This window comes from Octodon degus, unplaced genomic scaffold (assembly GCF_000260255.1).
Source record: "Octodon degus isolate 3935 unplaced genomic scaffold, OctDeg1.0 scaffold00028, whole genome shotgun sequence".
Classification (NCBI taxonomy): domain Eukaryota; kingdom Metazoa; phylum Chordata; class Mammalia; order Rodentia; family Octodontidae; genus Octodon; species Octodon degus.
The window spans coordinates 10,635,696-10,644,134 of record NW_004524604.1 but is presented as its reverse complement, the minus strand read 5'-3'; the positions used below and the strand labels follow the sequence as shown (position 1 = coordinate 10,644,134).

At 40.8% G+C, this 8,439-nt stretch overlaps 1 long non-coding RNA gene across 1 annotated transcript in view; it reads right to left on the bottom strand.

Annotated features, from left to right (window-relative positions):
* LOC111816204 overlaps window positions 1–5,622 on the bottom strand; it is a 10,489-nt gene extending 4,867 nt beyond the window's left edge. Inside the window, exons 1-2 of the long non-coding RNA XR_002820652.1 lie at window positions 5,524–5,622; window positions 1,835–1,927 (exon numbers count right to left, since the gene is read on the bottom strand). This is a non-coding gene — a long non-coding RNA (uncharacterized LOC111816204). The remainder of the gene's footprint in view (window positions 1–1,834; window positions 1,928–5,523) is intronic.
* Between the last annotated feature and the right edge of the window lie 2,817 nt (window positions 5,623–8,439).

Genomic DNA, 8,439 nt, shown 5'->3' with positions numbered 1-8,439 from the left:
TAGGAAAAAATGAAACTAAGCCTTTTAAAAAATGTTCTTTTATTATCTTAAGACAATCACAGAATATTTCAAGAAAAATGAAGTTGAAATTAATACAAGCTATTTGCAAAGCTGACTCTCTTGCTATCCTCCGTTGCTATGTGACATGTGCTGAGAAACCACTGTAGACCAGTTGTCTGGAGACTAATCCCATGTGCTGCTTGAAATGTTCATTGAAAATAAAATTCTGTGACCAAAAAAAAAATAAATAAATAAATAAAATAGCTTTTAGGGACAGGGAGATAGCTCAGTGGAATAAGTGCTTGCCTGGCAGGCACAAGGTCCTGAGTTCGATCCCTACTACAGCAAAAAATAATAAAATAACAAGTAAAAATAAATAAATAGCTTTCATTAACAGATTAAACACCAAAACAAAATAACAAGTGAAACTTCATAGTTCACTTTGCTCTGGGATGTCAACATGGAGTTGGGTTTTCGTCTACTGAATTAGAAAACATGAACGTAGACCATTTGCCATTTCTAAACTTGCTAAGAGTTTTAAAGGTTGTCTATATCAATTGTTTTTCAGTTGGAACTGAATTCTCTTTACATTTGAACCTCAGGGGGCAATGCTAATTGTTAAAATATTGTCTAAACTTACTTCTACTGAATATAGAATCCCTTTTTTTGTTGTCAAACTGTATGAATCTCAGAAGCTACAATCAGCTGTCCCATATCCACAAAAACTGAAATGGAATCCTAAACACTTTTAATGATGTTTGGCAGCTATCACAGGATTTTTTTTTTCTGATATAATCTCCACATATTTCTTCTTTATAAGGAAAGAGTTTGGAAAAAATTTATCCAGTAACTCTTTTTTTCTGCCAATTGTCTTATTGTCCATACCTATGTTCTATTAGCTCTGTCCACAATGTGCTAAACTTTCAGGCCGATCAATAGAGAAGTGGACAAGCCCCGATCGTATGTGGTGATGCTAAAGGAAAACAAATGTTAGCAATTTTCCAGTTTCCCAAGGATAGGAAGGCTGTTTGACTTCTCCCTGCCGCACTGCTGTGAGTCAGTATGAGGTGGACATATTTACAAGTACTAGTTCCAGTCAAAGCCTTTCTGCCTTGTTGGCTTGTTGTTCCACAGAATGAAATTTTTTAGAATTAATGGAATTTTTTTCATCCACCATTACCTTGAAATGTGTGAATTCTCAGTGATGTACTCTGATTCCCCTGCCCCTTGCTCTCTAAAATTTAAGATTTTTGTTTTTATTTTATTTTTATTTATATATTTCTTAATGTATTGGTTCAGGATCTATGCACCTCAGACTCATAGTGATTCTTCTGTTTTCAGCCTCCTGAGCGCTGGGATTACAGGCGCGCACCATCACGCCCAGTCTCAGTGGCCTGCTTACTATGTCGGCCGGGGTCGGTCTTTACTTTCCTCTTAAGACATTTCTCCTTAACAATTTTAAAAAATGTAATACTCAATTTTTATTTTCCATTATTTTTCTCAACTCTTAATCCCCTTTACTTTTTTACATTCTAAACTTTTATCTATGGGTTTCAATCTTTTATATTTTTTCTTTTTTTAACTGTTACACTCTTAATATTTGATTCTTTACATCTCAATGTTAAATTATCTATTTTATCTGTAATTTTTTTTACCTTTATGAAAATTAATCCGTGTAGTTGATTTTTTCCTGATTTCTTCCTGCGTCTGAAATTACTTTGTTGTGATCTTCTCATAACACTTTAAGTAACAGATAAGAAACCTCTGTGAGAGAAAGCCTTGTTCAAAATGGTTGAGCAAAATAAAACACTAGGGATGAGATACATTAACTCACATCAGCTTCAAGGCTTGGTTTCAAGGCTTTGTCAGCACCCAGTTTCCTGGCTTCCTTTGTTTCTGTACTTTACACAGACATGGCTGGCGCCACCTACAGGTGAACAAGAGGACCCCACAGCTTCAGCCAACGCCACCTTTATTCCAGTCCCTCTGGAAACCTGCCCCCACCCATCTCACCCCAGAAAGAATGGTTATCATAAAAAAATCAACCAACAACAAATGTTGGAGAAGCTGTGGGGAAAAAGGAACCCTTCTCCACTGCTGGTGGGAATGTAGACTGGTGCAACCATTATGGAACTCAGTGTAGAGACTCCTTAAAAAACTAGGACTAGAAATCCTATTTAATCCAGCTATCCCCCTACTGGGAATTTTCCCAGAGGAACTGAAAACATCACATCATAGTGATATATGTGTACCTATGTTTATAGCAGCATAATTTGTGATAGCCAAATCATGGGAACAACCAAGATGCCCGTCACCTGAGGAATGGGTGAAAAGGATGTGGTATTTTTGTACAATGGAATATTAGCTATAAAGAATGGTAAACTCAAAACCTTTATACTTAAGTGGATGCCACTTGAAGATACACTCATAAGTGAAATAAACCAGATCCACATGTGTAAATATCGTATAGTCTCCCTAGTGTAAGAACTCAAAAGAAGAAATACAAATAGAAAGGCATAACACAATTAAAAGGAAAGCAAGAACTTACGGATTAGATAACAAAGAGAGGGCAAGGAGAAAAGCTAGGAAGCATGACAGAGAAAAGCCATACATTTATATGCACAAAATGGGTAAGGCAATGATCCTGAGAATCTTCAGCAGGTTTTTGAAACTAGCAGTTAATTGGAAGTATTCTCACCCTGACTAACTATATATGCTCATACCTGTGAACTAAGCAACTGCACTGAAGATAGCAATGTGTAATGGTAGTCATGCTTGGAATGCCTGCCATTCTGGTCTTCTAAATACGTACTGCTTGTCATGTCATACCAATTACTGCCATACTATCTCTCAAGTAAATGTTTAAAAACAAAGAAAGATAATAAATCAAAACAAGAGACAAAAAAATATGTCACAGGACTGTCCTGCTACAATGCTGGATATGGTTTGATTTCTAAATTTCTGTGTAAAAATATGTAATTGTTTATTCCTTTTTTTAAATTTTTTTCTTCATATTCTATAGGGACTTAAAGTTTAGCATATCAATACTTGATGGAAATACTTGTTCCATGTTATGTCTAAGATGTTTGATATTCAAATAGTGAGGTTAAGTTCAACTGCCTATGCTGTAGGGTAATGAAAATAAGCTTGTCTTCTGGAAGGCTAACAACCTAAGTTTGCAGACAAAAATTGAGAAAAAGAAGGGCTACAAGCACAGCCAACATTTTGGCCCTAGCCTTTCAAGGTCAGTGAAGACTCAGGACATAGGAGAACCTGTACTGCAACATCATGTAACTCAGTTATGTCCCAAATTTTCTGATCAAGGAGATTATGGGGTCACAGAGAAAAGTGATCGATTCTGCAGATTGTGCCTAAGGAGAGTCACATAGGGAGAAAACATTCTCTTGGGCTTTCACAGAGAGCAAATTGGTCAAGCAATGGCCATGACTCATCCACATGGCTGACAATGACAAAGGATCTATAAACTCTGATACAGGATTTCAGGATAAATCCTGAGAGGATTTGACTGACCTTGTCTGATACAAAAGTTACATTGTTATATAGGTCTTGCTTTATCTTGGTCTTAACCACCCAACAGAAAAGTATAAAAACAAGGTATAAAAAGTAAAGCCATATTAATATGTTAAACTGTAAAAGGCTCAAAGTAACAACTTCTGAAATTGCCAGTCTTACGGAAAACCCCCTACTATTATGGACTGCTGGACTATATTGGAATATTTTGCTGAATTCACGCACCTACAATATTTAAATGACAATGAAACATCCTTCTCTGACAAAACTAAACAAAAAAGGGGGATACAAATGAAGGACCATTTTGTGTCTGTATATTCAAAATAGTTAGGATAAATATACAGCTACTTTCTCATAATTCAATGAATAGAAAGCTTTGTTCTCATAGTGTTTGTGGACAGGATATCATGTCTGCATCTTGTACTATAAATAACCACTATGAAAACAACAATATGCAATGTATTAATTATTGAAACTGTCCTACTAATTGGTTTTGAAACTGTCTCTTTGCTATTTGTTTCTCGAAAAAAAAAAATATTAAAATGAAAGAAAGAAAGCAGCACCCTCCCTCTCAGTAAAGCCTCCTCAAAGCTGGGTACTCAGCCTGGCTGCTCTAATGGAGTCTTCCCTGGTGCCTATAGCAATCACTGTGGACAGAGAGTTCCCTAAGTCACACCTATTTCAAGTGACTTCTCTCAGAACTGAGGATGGCTCAGCCCAGCAGAGGACCTTGATGAGAAGGAAGAGTTCCCCAAAGGAGAGAAAGAATGCTGCATAGGCAAAAGATAGCTAATACGTTCCACTTCTAACCTCTGTGGTTTTAGATGGTGTTCAAAATGATCATCAGAGTGTTTGTCCACCTGGTCAGATGAGCCAGCATCACCTTAGGGCAGCTGGAGGCTTTGTCTTGGCCTCCTCCTCAGCTTCCTCCTCTCCAAGCCCCCCAGTGGGCACTCTACCCTTTCCACACATGATTCTCCAAAAGTAAATACACAGTCTCCAGGACCATAAGGTTCACCAAAAACCTAAAATGTCAGTTTTTGTGCAGCAGAATAACTTCCTGACATCTCATACCACCCAGGTTTTAAATCAACAAACATCAAGCTTCCATCTTACAATTCAGTGAAAGTGGAATGTGTGTGAGCCACGAGGGGCTGATACACAAATGAGCCCTTCCTTGGGGAGACACCCACTGCAGCACCACCAGCCTGACCTCACACCCAGTAGCTTGACTAGATAACAGACATCAAGATGAAGCCAATGGGGATATTTTTTAGTTCCAGTAGACTCCTTGGAGTGCATTTCTCGATGACAGAGACTACTCCCAAAGAAGGCAGAGACTGCATCTTTACTGTTCATATTACCATTTCATAATTTCTCCCTCTCATCCTTTTAATACCAGGGCCCCAGGTTGGTGGCAGATGTTTGCGTGGATGGCCTCCAGTCCTCATGTCCCTCTCCGTCAGAACACCCCTCTGCAAGTCTAATGCACTTCTGCCAAGATGACAGGGTGAGAGTCCCCCTTTCAAGTCACAGTCTGTACACACAGAATCACTTTGTGGCGATTTCACAACTTTTATTTACTCAACACACCCCAAAAATGAAATTAATCATGTATGGAAAAATGAATGCAACATGTAAACATGTGCATAAACTTTGATGACCTCTCTCTTTTCTTACTATTTTTCTAGAATCCTTTCCTGGTGTTTTGGAGTAATTTTTATGTATGAGGAATTTATGTCAAATGTCACTGACCAAACTGTTGTGCAATTGTGTCTGGACTCAGTGCCTTCCACAATTATATTAATCCCAAACCCCATGGTTCAGCACTGAGCCAAAAACATGCCACATCTATGTGACATAGAAGAGTTTAACCTTGAAGTGCAGCATACCAAATGGAACCCCATTCCTTGCCAAAAGCATTGCAGGCATCTGTCACAACATTTATCTCCCTTCAAGCAATAGCATCAGTGGTTCTCAATGGTCTCTTACATTCTAGCTCTGGCACAAGTCTCTCCTACCGCATCTTCCACTGGTCTTCCTCCAAATTCATGGAAAAGATTTCCCTCTCACAGCCTAGACTATGTAACAAGGACCCTGTTTAAAAAAAAAGAAAAGAAAAAGCATGAATACCCAGTATACTGGAAACCAATATCCTCCATTTCCCCAAAGAGCATGGGGCTGCCTCTTTCAAGCCATATAACCCTCTCTGTCCCTTCTTCCCTCTCAGCAACAGATGATCTCTGCTGGGCTGCTGCTTGCAGAAATCTCCAGGAAGCGAGAGATCCTCATGCTTAGATTCCGTCCTGTTCCGGGAGCACTGTCACGTGGGAGCACCGTCACATTCACCTCCACCATGGTCTCCACTCTGGTGTGATGCTACAGTGCGCCTCCATGAAGAGGAACACCAGCCAGCTGGGGAAGGCCAGCCCCAGCCCTCACGTATCTACAGACAGAGCCGCTGGCCCCGAGCTTACTCCCTGATCTTTAGAATAGGCAGGCAGGGGCAGCAGCACTGAGTAGGGTGACACATGCTTGGCACCTCTTTGGTAAAGAGGAAAGTGTCTGGTCTTAATTTTCAGCAGCACTGTTAGCATGTGGGAACAAAACATCTCTTTGTACTCAACTTATAGCTTTATTCAGGTACTCAGGAGCAAAGGAAGCTAAAGCTAAAGTGTATGTTCCATCGTTTTCTCAGATGTACAAGGAAAATGTACTTAGTTCTGAATAAAAGTGATCTGCTCTTCAACGTCAGCCCTACAACCTGAGAGTGGAGCACAAATCAATTTTTAATTAGATTTGATCTGTAACTTGGATCAATCCCTTATTTTAGGGGCTTGGTGATGAGACATTCTCCTGGGAAATGTGAGGCCTTGAATTCATTCCCCAGATTAACAACAAAGATTAAAAGTTTTCAAGGAACACTTAATCCTTTGGGATATTCAGTAACTTTCAGTATTCATGTCACCTTGCATCCATGTATATCATAAAATGAATTCCTAGAAGTGGAATTTCTGGGCCAAATGCCACTCAATAATTTCAATAAGAGTGCAATAAATATTTGGAAATATATTCAGCACACATGGGAAATTGATTCCAGAACTCCCAAGGGTACCAGACTCTGCAGATGTTCATGCCTTTATATAAAATAACTTAGTATTTGCACATACTATACATATCCCATCCTCTTACCTATTTTAATTATCTCAAAATTATTTATAATATATCATTCAATGTAAATGTTATCTAAATAGTTACTACACTGTATTGTTTAAAGATTAATGACAGTAAAAATGTATGTACATGTTCAGTACAGTCAGTTTTTTCTCTCTGTTTTCTATGTGCAGCTAATTAAATCCATAGGTCCAACTTTATATTTACAAATACATATTTATGTGGGAGCTCCCCAGCACCGTGCAGCAATGCATCAACAAACAAAACAGAAAAATTAGTATCTGCCCGTATGGTGCTTCCCACCATGACAAGCAAATGAAAACAGTAAAGAAATGAGCTCATCACACAGGACGTTAGAGGAGGAAAGTGGTTACAGACACCAGAGAGAAGAATGCGAAGGGGTCAGGAACTTGTGATTTTAACTCCCAGGCCAGGGAAGGCCTGAGAAGGCCACATTTCAGCAAACACCTCAAGCAGACGAGGACAGCGGTTGCTGCCAGTGACAAGGGAAGCTGGCTGGGCAAGGGACCGACGAGCAGGGGACCGCCCCAAGCACTGACTGTGAACGCACAAAGAGCTGCTACAGGTCCAAGAAGAGCCCTGGAGGAAGTAGGGAGAGCAGGAAGAACAGGAAGGAGAAGACATGGAGCTGGTGCAGGGCTGGACCCTGGGAGGGCTCTGTGGCCCGCTGCAAGAATTTTGGAGGTTTGTTCTTAGTAAGATGGAGAAGATACACAATGTAACATAGCTTCTGTTTTAAGATATGTATTCTGAGTGAGGGCTGTGAAAGGACTTTGGGGGGCAGGTAAGAATGGAAGCTGGGGATGGAAGGAGATGTCAGTACGAGGGACCCTGGCCACGCAGAAGGCACACTGGAGTCAAGCCCAGCCCTGAGTGTCCTGTATGTGACAGTACACTCACATACTTGGTGGCAGTTGTGGTTATGGTAAAATTGCCCATGACATGGTTATACCAATGCATCTGCCCACCAACAGAGGACCTGTCCACCCCTGGGCGCCCGGTGCAGCACACTTGGGAATTCCTGAGCCTTTGTCACCCCGGGGGGCCGGGGGGAAAGGGCAGCAGGCAGTAGAAAATAGGAGAGATTTAGGATTGGGGGGATCCAGGGCTGAAAGAATACAAGTTCAAATCCAAATTCAGACCAGGGTGTGAATTCATTCCAGTTCCACCCCTGACTGGCTGTTTGGCCCCGAGTTCATCCCTCTTAAAAATGAGCCCTCAACACAGCAGAAAGCTTGGTGAGCGGCATGCGTGGTGCACTCCCAGCAGCCCCTGACATCCAGGCAGAGCCAAGTCGAAGAACTCACATGAGCTATCCCAGCTGGGGACACAGCCAGCAGAAACCAGGGGGAGGAAAGAATTCAAATGACCTCTAGTTCTGTGTTTTGATTTGTTGTTGTTGGGTTGGGATGATCCACAAGTTGGGAGAAGGGTCTTACACATAATCAACCCAGAGCAATCTTTGCAATTAAGCTAATGTTCTAGGGGCAAGGAGCAAAGAGGAACATGAAATATGAAGTCAGTGTCAGAACAACTGCCTGCCCAGATGACAGAACTTTCTGCAAATTACAGGGTGAGGGGAGAGAAACCCTCCTCTTTGGATGTTAAGCAATACCAGGAAGGTATTGTAACACGTACACAAAGGTACAATGGCAGTACTGTGAACGGAGTCCCCCCGTTGTGCAGTGCACATTCCACTCAACTGCACACATC